We start from the raw sequence: 14,906 nt of genomic DNA, 5'->3' as shown, positions 1-14,906 counted from the left end.
TGCCACATGTCACCACTGGGTCTGAATGAGCGCCTCCAGGAAAGAGGCCCAACCAAGACGCGCCCCGAGGAGCGTCTTGCCACATGCCAACACTGGGTCTGACTGAGCGCCTCCAGGAGAGAGGCCCAAGCAAGACGCGCCCCGAGGAGCGTCTTGCCACGTGTCAACACTGGGTCTGACTGAGCGCCTCCAGGAGAGAGGGCCAAGCAAGACGTGCCCCGAGGAGCGTCTTCCCACGTGTCACCACTGGGTCTGACTGAGCGCCTCCAGGAGAGAGGCCCAAGCAAGACGCGCCCCGAGGAGCGTCTTGACACATGTCAACACTGGGTCTGACAGAGGGCCTCCAGGAGAGAGGCCCAAGCAAGACGCGCCCCGAGGAGTGTCTTGCCACATGTCACCACTGGGTCTGACTGAGCGCCTCCAGGAGAGAGGACCAAGCAAGACGCGCCCCGAGGAGCGTCAGGCCACATGTCACTACTCAGTCTGACTGAGCGCCTCCAGGAGAGAGGCCAAAGCAAGACGCGCCCCGAGGAGCGTCTTGCCACATGTCAGCACTGGGTCTGACTGAGCACCTCCAGGAGAGAGGCCCCAGCAAGACGCGCCCCGAGGAGCGTCTTGCCTTATGTCAGCACTCGGTCTGACTGAGCGCCTCCAGGAGAGAGGCCCAAGCAAGACGCGCCCCGAGGAGCGTCTTGCCACATGTCAACAATGGGTCTGACTGAGGGCCTCCAGGAGAGAGGCCCAAGCAAGATGAGCCCGGAGGAGCGTCTTGCCACATGTCAACACTGGGTCTGAAAGAGGGCCTCCAGGAGAGAGGCCCAAGCAAGACGCGCCCCGAGGAGCGTCTTGCCACATGTCACCTCTGGTTCTGACTGAGCGCCTCCAGGAGAGAGGCCCAAGCAAGACGCGCCCCGAGGAGCGTCTTGCCACATGTCACCACTGGGTCTGACTGAGCGCCTCCAGGAGAGAGGCCCAAGCAACACGCGCCCCGAGGAGCGTCAGGCCACATGTCACTACTCAGTCTGACTGAGCGCCTCCAGGAGAGAGGCCCAAGCAAGACGCGCCCCGAGGAGCGTCTTGACACATGTCAACACTGGGTCTGACTGAGGGCCTCCATGAGAGAAGCCCAAGAGAGACGCGCCCCGAGGAGAGTCTTGCCACATGTCAACACTCGGTCTGACAGAGAGCATCCAGGAGAGAAGCCCAAGCAATACGCGCCCCGAGGAGTGTCTTGCCACATGTCACCACTGGGTCTGACTGAGCGCCTCCAGGAGAGAGGCCCAAGCAAGACGCGCCCCGAGGAGCGTCTTGTCACATGTCAACACTGGGTCTTTCTGAGCGCCTCCAGGAGAGAAGCCCAAGCAAGACGCGCCCCGAGGAGCGTCTTTCCACATGTCAGCACTCGGTCTGACTGAGCGCCTCCAGGAGAGAGGCCCAAGTAAGACGCGCCCAAAGGAGCGTCTTGCAACATGTCAACAATGGGTCTGACTGAGGGCCTCCAGGAGAGAAGCCCAAGCAACACGCGGCCCGAGGAGCGTCTTGCCACATTTCAGCACTCGGTCTGACTGAGCGCCTCCAGGAGAGAGGCCCAAGCAAGACGCGCCCCGAGGAGCGTCTTGAAACATGTCAACACTGGGTCTGACAGAGGGCCTCCAGGAGAGAGGCCAAAGCAAGACGCGCCCCGAGGAGCGTCTTGACACATGTCAACACTGGGTCTGACAGAGGGCCTCCATGAGAGAGGTCCAAGCAAGACGCGCCCCGAGGAGTGTCTTGCCACATGTCAACACTGGGTCTGACTGAGTGCCTCCATGAGAGAAGCCCCAGCAAGACGCGCCCCGAGGAGCGTCTTGCCACATGTCACTACTCGGTCTGTTTGAGCGCCTCCAGGAGAGAAGCCCAAGCAAGACGTGCCCCGAGGAGCGTCTTGCCACATGTCAACAATGGGTCTGACTGAGGGCCTCCAGGAGAGAAGCCCAAGCAAGACGCGCCCCGAGGAGCGTCTTGCCACATGTCAACACTGGGTCTGACTGAGCGCCTCTCGGAGAGAGGCCCAAGCAAGACACGCCCCGAGGAGCGTCTTGACACATGTCAACACTGGGTCTGACTGAGGGCCTCCATGAGAGAAGCCCAAGAGAGACGCGCCCCGAGGAGAGTCTTGCCACATGTCAACACTAGGTCTGACAGAGAGCATCCAGGAGAGAGGCCCAAGCAATACGCGCCCCGAGGAGCGTCTTGCCACATGTCACCACTGGGTCTGACTGAGCGCCTCCAGGAGAGAGGCCCAACCAAGACGCGCCCTGAGGAGCGTCTTGCCACATGCCAACACTGGGTCTGACTGTGGGCCTCCAGGAGAGAAGCCCAAGCAAGACGCGCCCCGAGGAGCGTCTTGACACATGTCAACACTGGGTCTTACAGAGGGCCTCCATGAGAGAGGCCCAAGCAAGACGCGCCCCGAGGAGTGTCTTGCCATATGTCAACACTGGGTCTGACAGAGGGCCTCCAGGAGAGAGGCCCAAGCAAGATGCGCCCCGAGGATTGTCTTGCCACATGTCACCACTTGGTCTGACTGAGCGCCTCCAGGAGAGAGGCCCAAGCAACACGCGCCCCGAGGAGCGTCAGGCCACATGTCACTACTCAGTCTGACTGAGCGCCTCCAGGAGAGAGGCCCAAGCAAGACGCGCCCCGAGGAGCGTCTTGCCACGTGTCAACACTGGGTCTGATTGAGGGCCTTCTGGAGAGAGGCCCAAGCAAGACGCGCCCCGAGGAGCGTCTTGCCACATGTCACTGCTCGGTCTTACTGAGCGCCTCAGGGAGAGAGGTCCAAGCAAGACGCGCCCCGAGGAGCGTCTTGCCACATGTCAACACTGGGTCTGACTGAGTGCCTCCATGAGAGAAGCCCCAGCAAGACGCGCCCAATCGGAGCGTCTTGCCACATGTCACTACTCGGTCTGTTTGAGCGCCTCCAGGAGAGAGGCCCAAGCAAGACGTGCCCCGAGGAGAGTCTTGCCACATGTCAACAATGGGTCTGACTGAGGGCCTCCAGGAGAGAAGCCCAAGCAAGACGCGCCCCGAGGAGCGTCTTGCCACATGTCAACACTGGGTCTGACTGAGCGCCTCCAGGAGAGAGGCCCAAGCAAGACACGCCCCGAGGAGCGTCTTGACACATGTCAACACTGGGTCTGACTGATGGCCTCCATGAGAGAAGCCCAAGCAAGACGCGCCCCGAGGAGAGTCTTGCCACATGTCAACACTCGGTCTGACAGAGGGCATCCAGGAGAGAGGCCCAAGCAATATGCGCCCCGAGGAGCGTCTTGCCACTTAAACCCACAACCTAGCACTGAGGACAGAGGGACTTTATTTAAATTAGTACTTAATGGAAACGATACATAATGATACATAAGAGCCATGTCACACATTCAGCCTAGGAATATTAGCATTGTGCACTATTAAAAATATACACATCAATTGCTCGAATCCCATTGTTGCAAAGTAAAACTCTAATAAAACTCTAGTCTGACATCAACAGAGGAGACATAGTGTATGTACTACAAATACAGCATTAGGATTTAGAGTGGACCGTGCACCTTGTGAACAATCAGAGGCTTATGAGGCAACATATCTTCCAGTTGCTATTAGACAAGTTATAATTCTCGACCATTTTTCGGAACTGGTTTCTTGGGTCCGTGAGTAAATGCCATTAGTACTTAATGGAAACGATACATAATGATACATAAGAGCCATGTCGTACATTCAGCCTAGGAATAGCAGCATTGTGCACTATTAAAAATATACACATCAATTGCTCGAATCCCATTGTTGCAAAGTAAAACTCTAATAAAACTCTAGTCCGACATCAACAGAGAAGACTTAGAGTATGTACTACAAATACAGCATTAGGATTTCGAGTGGACCGTGAACCTTGTGAACCATCAGAGGCTTATGACGCAACATATCTTCCAGTTGCTATTAGACAAGTTATAATTCTTGACCATTTTTCGGAACTGGTTTCTTGGGTCCGTGAGTAAATGCCAAATGAGATGATAGTCCTTAAGTAAGTTCCTGGCGATCCCATGTCACGCTCTTGCCCATCAGCCGGTGAACGCTGAGACGGAACTCGATGAGAGCGATGTATTTTTTAAGTGCTCCGAATGTACTTCTAACAAGCGTGCGATTCACTTTGTGAGTAAACCGAAGCTGCAGCTGATTCAAACAGTCGAGCCAACTTTCTACATCACAATATGCGTTTTGTAGTTAGTCGAGTTACCTTTTGTGTGGTGCATGCACGGGTCGTTATCGTCCAGCTCTCAGCTTAGAGAGTCCTGTATTGACACAGACGTCAATACATCTCGATGTCATGCAACACACAAAGTCTGTCGCATACAGGTGGGTTAACACATGTACGATACCTTTTGTGTGGCGCATGCACGGGATGTTAGCGTCCAGCTCCCAGCTTAGAGAGTCCTGTATTGACACAGACGTCAATACATCTCGATGTCATGCAACACACAAAGTCTGTCGCATACAGGTGGGTTAACACACATGTACGATGTGTGCGATGGCACGCCCAGTTTACAATGGGACACGACGATGATCATTGTAACCAAACTCTTGTTTCTCACCACAGGTGGTAGCGTTGTCTCCTGCACCTGGTCTTCGTGCACAGAGGGTGCTGTAATGTGCTCGTCATAGTCGCGATCGTTGTCACTCGAATCCGTTGTTCTCACGACAGGTGGTAGCGTTGTCTCCTGCATGTTGTCTTCACGTGCGGCAAGCGTTGTGCTGTGCTCGTTATAATGGTTGTCTTCGTACAAAGGGGGTGTTGAATACTCCTTCGCGAGTAGTGTAGGAGGTGGTGTGATGGGACGTATCTCAGAGGCGTTATGTGAGCGTACCACCATGGCCTGAGCAACTGCGACTACTGAGAGTACACCCAGTACAGACAGCGAGATCTTTTTTTTTCTTGGGTGTTGTACGTGTGGGTACAGCCGCTTTAATGGCAGTGAGAGCAAGTGGGCAAATGTATTTATAGGTCACTAGCAGAAACTAAGGCACGTGGTCAGAGTGTAATCGTAACCACCGTAGCTCTTGTCATAATTTAATATACATAGAAATCAGAAACGGGCATGTCAGGATAGACATCGCGAGTGATAATGCGGCCAGTATCTGTGTGCGCTTGTGAGCACCTTGTTGTTCTACTGTGGTGCCCACGCCGCCAGGTCTGTAAATGTCATCGACCTCCTTTATATACGCATACGCTAAAGACCGTATATTCTCTATGGATTTGAACACGTCCTTTGTTTCGTGTAACGCTTGAGCTGTCTCGAGCGTGATGTTGTGAGTGTACGCCAGTGTTTCACGTGCACCGAGGTCCGAAAGGGCGTGCGCTACAACTATTAACCTTGGTTTGGGAGTGTGGCAAAACGCTCGCTCCGCTGTAATGGGCGGATGCAATGTTATCACCTGGTACGTTTCGTTAGTCGGGTCGTAACACACCGGTCCGTGAAACGGACCGTCACATTGTATGGGGCACAGTAAGGACAACACGCCGCTGACCGTGACTTCGCACTCGACCGCGGTGGTGTTATCGATATGCAAAGGATCACATACGCCTCTCCAGTCGCAATGAGGCACATTGTAGTCGACGCGACCGTCGGTCACCATAGCTTTCGTCAGCCAACACACTCGATTGCCCTTCGAAACATCGGCGATCAACGTGAGCTTAGAGGTCGACGTCGCTTTACTGTACGCCAGGATATCCGTGTGTGAGTGCACGCTCGACGTCGATTGACAACCGGTCATGTCAGACCTGATCAGACCTTCTGAACACATGACCATTACTTGTTGTGCGGCCGAGAGTATCGCGATCATACCGTTGAGATGTGTAGAAAGCGCGTACACGCCAGCCTTCCACGTTTCCAAAATTTCCAGCAGTCTAGAGGGACTTGTCTTAGCGCGCACGGCTGTGCTGAATTTGCGTTGGGTAGACACAACGGCTTCTACCTCGCTTAGGATCTGTGGGCTCATGTACTCGTGGTAGGCCAAGACGTGTATAGTCGAGCGCGGTGATGCCCCGAACACTTGACCCGGTTTTGTTGTGGCGATATGCGTGTCCAGTAACGCGGCAAAGTCCGCGTGTCTAGCGTGTATTGATTTTACAGCTCGCTCATACCCCAACAGTACGGTCCGTAGAAGTTCGTTCACTTGTTTCCATGCGCTCGTGGAACACAGGACATCGCAACCTCTGTGATACTCAAGTAAAGCGTCAAACACCAGCTGCTTGCACGTTGGAAATACAATCGGTAGTAACTTCTTACTCCACTCTATGTTGAACTCGTATAGTATGTATATGGGCGGTTGCGGCGGTTTGCGCATTTTCTATCTACCCTCCGCTAATATGACTCTGTGGTCTGTCTCCTGAGATGGTGCGGTTGGAACTTGCGAGAGTGCACTATCGACGGTTGGCGTTTCCATTTCGTCAACTGCCATTTTCAGCCGCTGGCAAACGGCCGTCGACGGTCGATGCGAGACACCAACATAACGTTAGACCGCGACCCTCATGCCAGTTTTCTGTAGTACTGGTTGTAGTTTCTGGTGCACACTCGAAACGCCATTACGATCACAATTACGTTGATTAATAAATCCAGTGTTGTAGCGACTGCAGCCAGCGCCGTCGCGCAACTTGTGTCGGTGTTATCTCTCGATACTTTCATTCGTATCCGAGCGTATGCAGAATCTACGGATCTGGTGAAGTTGCTTGTCACTAGCTTGCGCACGTTTGATATGGCACTTTGCCCGAGACTCGCACAACCTGCAGTGGCGACCGTCGCGTCAGTGCAAAGTTTTTCCCAATATATCGCTCGCAACATCGTTTGTCATTTGCTGTACACTGCGCACACTGGCCGCGAGGTCGCGGAGAGGGTCTTCTTTACGAGCTACTCTGGTAGCGCCGTGGTTGATGAGGACGATCATCTTTAGCAATAGTTCATCTCGAAGCGCAACGATGGTGAGGGCGACGGGTTGGCCGGTTCCGCCTTCAGGCCACACAGTTGCCGCTAGATTGCCCAATGCCACACACGCAGACGAACCCTGTACACACTCAATGACCCGTGTGCGATCGTTGATTTCTGCTAGTACGTTTGCTAGATCTACGTGCTTCCACGGATCGGGCGTGGGCACGCGCTTGTTTTTAGAGGCGTTTTCGCGCAGCCTCTACCCTGCACGACCGCTCGTGGCCGCACTAGCTATATTTATCTTTATTTGTTTCACACACACACACACACACACACACACACACACACACACACACACACACACACACACAGGCCCTTGCGTGCAAACCCCGGTCAGGCCTGCAGTGTACACATCAGAGACATGATGTTCTTTCACAGAACTGAGGTTGTTCATTACTAAATGACTTTTACAGGAATATTGTTATTATACTGTTCAACAGGTTGATCATAATAATGTGTATTAAACCCACAACCTAGCACTGAGGACAGAGGGACTTTATTTAAATTTGTACTTAATGGAAACGATACATAATGATACATAAGAGCCATGTCGTACATTCAGCCTAGGAATAGTAGCAATGTGCACTATTAAAAATATACACATCAATTGCTCGAATCCCATTGTTGCAAAGTAAAACTCTAATAAAACTCTAGTCTGACATCAACAGAGAAGACTTAGAGTATGTACTACAAATACAGCATTAGGATTTCGAGTGGACCGTGCACCTTGTGAACCATCAGAGGCTTATGACGCAACATATCTTCCAGTTGCTATTAGACAAGTTATAATTCTCGACCATTTTTCGGAACTGGTTTCTTGGGTCCGTGAGTAAATGCCAAATGAGATGATAGTCCTTAAGTAAGTTCCTGGCGATCCCATGTCACGCTCTTGCCCATCAGCCGGTGAACGCTGAGACGGAACTCGATGAGAGCAATGTATTTTTTAAGTGCTCCGAATGTACTTCTAACAAGCGTGCGATTCACTTTGTGAGTAAACCGCAGCTGCAGCTGATTCAAACAGTCGAGCCAACTTTCTACATCACAATATGCGTTTTGTAGTTAGTCGAGTTACCTTTTGTGTGGCGCATGCACGGGTCGTTATCGTCCAGCTCCCAGCTTAGAGAGTCCTGTATTGACACAAACATCAATACATCTCGATGTCATGCAACACACAAAGTCTGTCGCATACAGGTGGGTTAACACACATGTACGATGTGTGCGATGGCACGCCCAGTTTACAATGGGACACGACGATGATCATTGTTAACCAAACTCTTGTTTCTCACGACAGGTGGTAGCGTTGTCTCCTGCACCTGGTCTTCGTGCACAGAGGGTGCTGTAATGTGCTTGTCATAGTCGCGATCGTTGTCACTCGAATCCGTTGTTCTCACGACAGGTGGTAGCTTTGTCTCCTGCATGTTGTCTTCGCGTGCGGCAAGCGTTGTGCTGTGCTCGTTATAATGGTTGTCTTCGAACAAAGGGGGTGTTGAATACTCCTTCGCGAGTAGTGTAGGAGGTGGTGTGATGGGATGTATCTCAGAGGCGTTATGTGAGCGTACCACCATGGCCTGAGCAACTGCGACTACTGAGAGTACACCCAGTACAGACAGCGAGATCTTTTTTTTTCTTGGGTGTTGTACGTGTGGGTATCATCTTGCTTGGGCCTCTCTCCTGGAGGCGCTAAGTCAGACCCAGTGTTGACACGTGGCAAGACGCTCCTCGGGGCGCGTCTTGCTTGGGCCTCTCTCCTGGAGGCGCTCAGTCAGACACAGTGTTGACATGTGGCAAGACACTCCTCGGGGCGCGTCTTGCTTGGACTTCTCTCATGGAGGCCCACAGTAAGACCCATTGTTGACATCTGGAAAGAAGCTCCTCGGGGCGCGTCTTGCTTTGGCTTCTCTCCTGGAGGCCCTCAGTCAGACCCATTGTTGACATGTGGCAAGACGCTCCTCGGGGCGCGTCTTGCTTGGGCCTCTCTCATGGCGGCCCTCTGTCAGACCCAGTGTTGACATGTGTCAAGACGCTCCTCGGGGGGCTTCTTGCTTTGGCCTCTCTCCTGGAGGCACTCAGTCAGACCGAGTGCTGACATGTGGCAAGAAGCTCCTCGGGGCGCGTCTTGCTTGGACTTCTCTCCCGGAGGCCCTCAGTAAGAACCATTGTTGACATGTGGCAAGACGCTCCTCGGGGCGCGTCTTGCTTGGGCCTCTCTCCAGAAGGCCCTCAATCAGACTCAGTGTTGACACGTGGCAAGACGCTCCTCGGGGCGCGTCTTGCTTGGGCCTCTCTCCTGGAACTTGGAGCGTCTTGCCACTTGTCAACACTGGGTCTGACTGAGTGCCTCCAGGAGAGAGGCCCAAGCAAGACGCGCCCCGAGGAGCGTCTTGTCACATGTCACTACTCGGTCTGACTGAGCGCCTCCAGGAGAGAGGCCCAAGCAAGACACGCCCAGAGGAGCGTCTTGACACGTCAACACTGGGTCTGACTGAGGGCCTCCATGAGAGAAGCCCAAGCAAGACGCGCCCCGAGGAGAGTCTTGCCACATGTCAACACTGGGTCTGACAGAGGGCATCCAGGAGAGAGGCCCAAGCAAGACGCGCCCCGAGGAGCGTCTTGCCACATGTCAACAATGGGTCTGACTGAGGGCCTCCAGGAGAGAATCCCAAGCAAGACGCGCCCCGAGGAGCTTCTTGCCACATGTCAGCACTCGGTCTGACTGAGCGCCTCCAGGAGAGAGGCCCAAGCAAGACGCGCCCCGAGGAGCGTCTTGACACATGTCAACACTGGGTCTGACAGAGGGCCTCCATGAGAGAGGCCCAAGCAAGACGCGCCCAGAGGAGTGTCTTGCCACATGTCAACACTGGGTCTGACTGAGCGCCTCCAGGAGAGAGGCCCAAGCAAGACGCGCCCCGAGGAGCGTCTTGCCACGTGTCACCACTGGGTCTGACTGAGCTCCTCCAGGAGAGAGGCCCAAGCAAGACGCGCCCCGAGGAGCGTCTTTCCACGTGTCACCACTGGGTCTGATTGAGCACCTCCAGGAGAGAGGCCCCAGCAAGACGCGCCCCGAGGAGCGTCTTGCCTTATGTCAGCACTCGGTCTGACTGAGCGCCTCCAGGAGAGAGGTCCAAGCAAGACGCGCCCCGAGGAGCGTCTTGCCACATGTCACTACTCGGTCAGACTGAGCGCCTCCAGGAGAGAGGCCCAAGCAAGACGTTCCCCGAGGAGCGTCTTGCCACATGTCAACAATGGGTCGGACTGAGGGCCTCCAGGAGAGAAGCCCAAGCAAGACGCGCCCCGAGGAGCGTCTTGCCACATGTCAACACTGGGTCTAACTGAGGGCCTCCAGGAGAGAGGCCCAAGCAAGACGCGCTCCGAGGAGCGTCTTGCCACATGTCAACACTGGGTCTGACAGAGGGCATCCAGGATAGAGGCCCAAGCAATACGCGCCCCGAGGAGCGTCTTGCCACATGTCAGCACTCGGTCTGACTGAGCGCCTCCAGGAGAGAGGCCCAAGCAAGACGCGCCCCGAGGAGAGTCTTGCCACATGTGAACACTGGGTCTGACTGAGCGCCTCCAGGAGAGAGGCCCAAGCAAGACGCGCCTGGAGGAGCGTCTTTCCACATGTCAGCACTGGGTCTGACTGAGCGCCTCCAGGAGAGAGGCCCAAGCAGGACACGCCCCGAGGAGCGTCTTGACACATGTCAACACTGGGTCGGACTGAGGGCCTCCATGAGATAAGCCCAAGCAAAACGCGCCCCGAGGAGAGTCTTGCCACATGTCAACACTCGGTCTGACAGAGGGCATTCAGGAGAGAGGCCCAAGCAATACGCGCCCCGAGGAGCGTCTTTCCACGTGTCACCACTGGGTCTGACTGAGCGCCTCCAGGAGAGAGGCCCAAGCAAGACGCACCCCGAGGAGCTTCTTGCCACATGTGAACACTGGGTCTGACTGAGCGCCTCCAGGAGAGAGGCCCATGCAAGACGCGCCCGGAGGAGCGTCTTGCCACATGTGAACACTGGGTCTGACTGAGCGCCTCCAGGAGAGAGGCCCAAGCAAGACGTGCCCCGAGGAGCGTCTTGCCACATGTCAACACTGGGTCTGACTGAGTGCCTCCATGAGAGAAGCCCCAGCAAGACGCGCCCCGAGGAGCATCTTGCCACATGTCAACACTGGGTCTGACTGAGAACCTCCAGGAGAGAGGCCCAAGCAAGACGCGCCCCGAGGAGCGTCTTGCAACATGTCAACACTGGGTCTGACTGAGCGCCTCCAGGAGAGAGGCCCAAGCAAGACGCGCCCCGAGGAGCGTCTTGCCACATGTCAACAATGGGTCTTACTGAGGGCCTCCAGGAGAGAAGCCCAAGCAAGACGCGCCCCGAGGAGCTTCTTGCCACATGTCAGCACTCGGTCTGACTGAGCGCCTCCAGGAGAGAGGCCAAAGCAAGACGCGCCCCGAGGAGCGTCTTGACACATGTCAACACTGGGTCTGACAGAGGGCCTCCATGAGAGAGGCCCAAGCAAAACGCGCCCCGAGGAGTGTCTTGCCACATGTAAACACTGGGTCTGACAGAGGGCCTCCAGGAGAGAGGCCCAAGCAAGACGCGCCCCGAGGAGTGTCTTGCCACATGTCACCACTTGGTCTGACTGAGCGCCTCCAGGAGAGAGGCCCAAGCAACATGCGCCCCGAGGAGCGTCAGGCCACATGTCACTACTCAGTCTGACTGAGCGCCTCCAGGAGAGAGGCCCAAGCAAGACGCGCCCCGAGGAGCGTCTTGCCACGTGTCAACACTGGGTCTGATTGAGGGCCTTCTGGAGAGAGGCCCAAGCAAGACGCGCCCCGAGGAGCGTCTTGCCACATGTCAACAATGGTTCTTACTGAGGGCCTCCAGCAGAGAAGACCAAGCAAGACGCGCCCCGAGGAGCTTCTTGCCACTTGTCAGCACTCGGTCTGACTGAGCGCCTCCAGGAGAGAGGCCAAAGCAAGACGCCCCCCGAGGAGCGTCTTGACACATGTCAACACTGCGTCTGACAGAGGGCCTCCATGAGAGAGGCCCAAGCAAGACGCGCCCCGAGGAGTGTCTTGCCAAATGTCAACACTAGGTCTGACAGAGCGCCTCAGGGAGAGAGGTCCAAGCAAGACGCGCCCCGAGGAGTGTCTTGCCACATGTCAACACTGGGTCTGACTGAGTGCCTCCATGAGAGAAGCCCCAGCAAGACGCGCCCCGAGGAGCGTCTTGCCACATGTCACTACTCGGTCTGTTTGAGCGCCTCCAGGAGAGAAGCCCAAGCAAGACGTGCCCCGAGGAGCGTCTTGCCACATGTCAACACTGGGTCTGACTGAGCGCCTCTAGGAGAGAGGCCCAAGCAAGACACGCCCCGAGGAGCGTCTTGACACATGTCAACACTGGGTCTGACTGAGGGCCTCCATGAGAGAAGCCCAAGAGAGACGCGCCCCGAGGAGAGTCTTGCCACATGTCAACACTCGGTCTGACAGAGAGCATCCAGGAGAGAAGCCCAAGCAATACGCGCCCCGAGGAGTGTCTTGCCACATGTCACCACTGGGTCTGACTGAGCGCCTCCAGGAGAGAGGCCCAAGCAAGACGCGCCCCGAGGAGCGTCTTGTCACATGTCAACACTGGGTCTTTCTGAGCGCCTCCAGGAGAGAAGCCCAAGCAAGACGCGCCCCGAGGAGCGTCTTTCCACATGTCAGCACTCGGTCTGACTGAGCGCCTCCAGGAGAGAGGCCCAAGTAAGACGCGCCCAAAGGAGCGTCTTGCAACATGTCAACAATGGGTCTGACTGAGGGCCTCCAGGAGAGAAGCCCAAGCAACACGCGGCCCGAGGAGCGTCTTGCCACATTTCAGCACTCGGTCTGACTGAGCGCCTCCAGGAGAGAGGCCAAAGCAAGACGCTTCCCGAGGAGCGTCTTGCCACATGTCAACAATGGGTATGACTGAGGGCCTCCAGGAGAGAAGCCCAAGCAAGACGCGCCCCGAGGAGCGTCTTGAAACATGTCAACACTGGGTCTGACAGAGGGCCTCCAGGAGAGAGGCCAAAGCAAGACGCGCCCCGAGGAGCGTCTTGACACATGTCAACACTGGGTCTGACAGAGGGCCTCCATGAGAGAGGTCCAAGCAAGACGCGCCCCGAGGAGTGTCTTGCCACATGTCAACACTGGGTCTGACTGAGTACCTCCATGAGAGAAGCCCCAGCAAGACGCGCCCCGAGGAGCGTCTTGCCACATGTCACTACTCGGTCTGTTTGAGCGCCTCCAGGAGAGAAGCCCAAGCAAGACGTGCCCCGAGGAGCGTCTTGCCACATGTCAACAATGGGTCTGACTGAGGGCCTCCAGGAGAGAAGCCCAAGCAAGACGCGCCCCGAGGAGCGTCTTGCCACATGTCAACACTGGGTCTGACTGAGCGCCTCTCGGAGAGAGGCCCAAGCAAGACACGCCCCGAGGAGCGTCTTGACACATGTCAACACTGGGTCTGACTGAGGGCCTCCATGAGAGAAGCCCAAGAGAGACGCGCCCCGAGGAGAGTCTTGCCACATGTCAACACTAGGTCTGACAGAGAGCATCCAGGAGAGAGGCCCAAGCAATACGCGCCCCGAGGAGCGTCTTGCCACATGCCAACACTGGGTCTGACTGTGGGCCTCCAGGAGAGAAGCCCAAGCAAGACGCGCCCTGAGGAGCGTCTTGCCACATGCCAACACTGGGTCTGACTGTGGGCCTCCAGGAGAGAAGCCCAAGCAAGACGCGCCCCGAGGAGCGTCTTGACACATGTCAACACTGGGTCTTACAGAGGGCCTCCATGAGAGAGGCCCAAGCAAGACGCGCCCCGAGGAGTGTCTTGCCACATGTCAACACTGGGTCTGACAGAGGGCCTCCAGGAGAGAGGCCCAAGCAAGATGCGCCCCGAGGATTGTCTTGCCACATGTCACCACTTGGTCTGACTGAGCGCCTCCAGGAGAGAGACCCAAGCAACACGCGCCCCGAGGAGCATCTTGCCACATGTCAACACTGGGTCTGACTGAGAACCTCCAGGAGAGAGGCCCAAGCAAGACGTGCCCCGAGGAGCTTCTTGCCACATGTCAACAATGGGTCTGACTGAGGGCCTCCAGGAGAGAAGCCCAAGCAAGAAGCGCCCCGAGGAGCGTCTTGCCACATGTCAACACTGGGTCTGACTGAGCGCCTCCAGGAGAGAGGCCCAAGCAAGACACGCCCCGAGGAGCGTCGTGACACATGTAAACACTGGGTCTGACTGAGGGCCTCCATGAGAGAAGCCCAAGCAAGACGCGCCCCGAGGAGAGTCTTGCCACATGTCAACACTGGGTCTGACAGAGGGCATCCAGGATAGAGGCCCAAGCAATACGCGCCCCGAGGAGCGTCTTGCCACATGTCAGCACTCGGTCTGACTGAGCGCCTCCAGAAGAGAGGCCCAAGCAAGACGCGCCCCGAGGAGAGTCTTGCCACATGTGAACACTGGGTCTGACTGAGCGCCTCCAGGAGAGAGGCCCAAGCAAGACGCGCCTGGAGGAGCGTCTTTCCACATGTCAGCACTGGGTCTGACTGAGCGCCTCCAGGAGAGAGGCCCAAGCAGGACACGCCCCGAGGAGCGTCTTGACACATGTCAACACTGGGTCAGACTGAGGGCCTCCATGAGAGAAGCCCAAGCAAAACGCACCCCGAGGAGAGTCTTGCCACATGTCAACACTCGGTCTGACAGAGGGCATTCAGGAGAGAGGCCCAAGCAATACGCGCCCCGAGGAGCGTCTTTCCACGTGTCACCACTGGGTCTGACTGAGCGCCTCCAGGAGAGAGGCCCAAGCAAGACGCACCCCGAGGAGCGTCTTGCCACATGTGAACACTGGGTCTGACTGAGCGCCTCCAGGAGAGAGGCC

This window comes from Nothobranchius furzeri, chromosome 4, assembly GCF_043380555.1.
Source record: "Nothobranchius furzeri strain GRZ-AD chromosome 4, NfurGRZ-RIMD1, whole genome shotgun sequence".
Taxonomy (NCBI): Eukaryota; Metazoa; Chordata; class Actinopteri; order Cyprinodontiformes; family Nothobranchiidae; genus Nothobranchius; species Nothobranchius furzeri.
Note: the sequence above shows the minus strand (reverse complement) of the source record.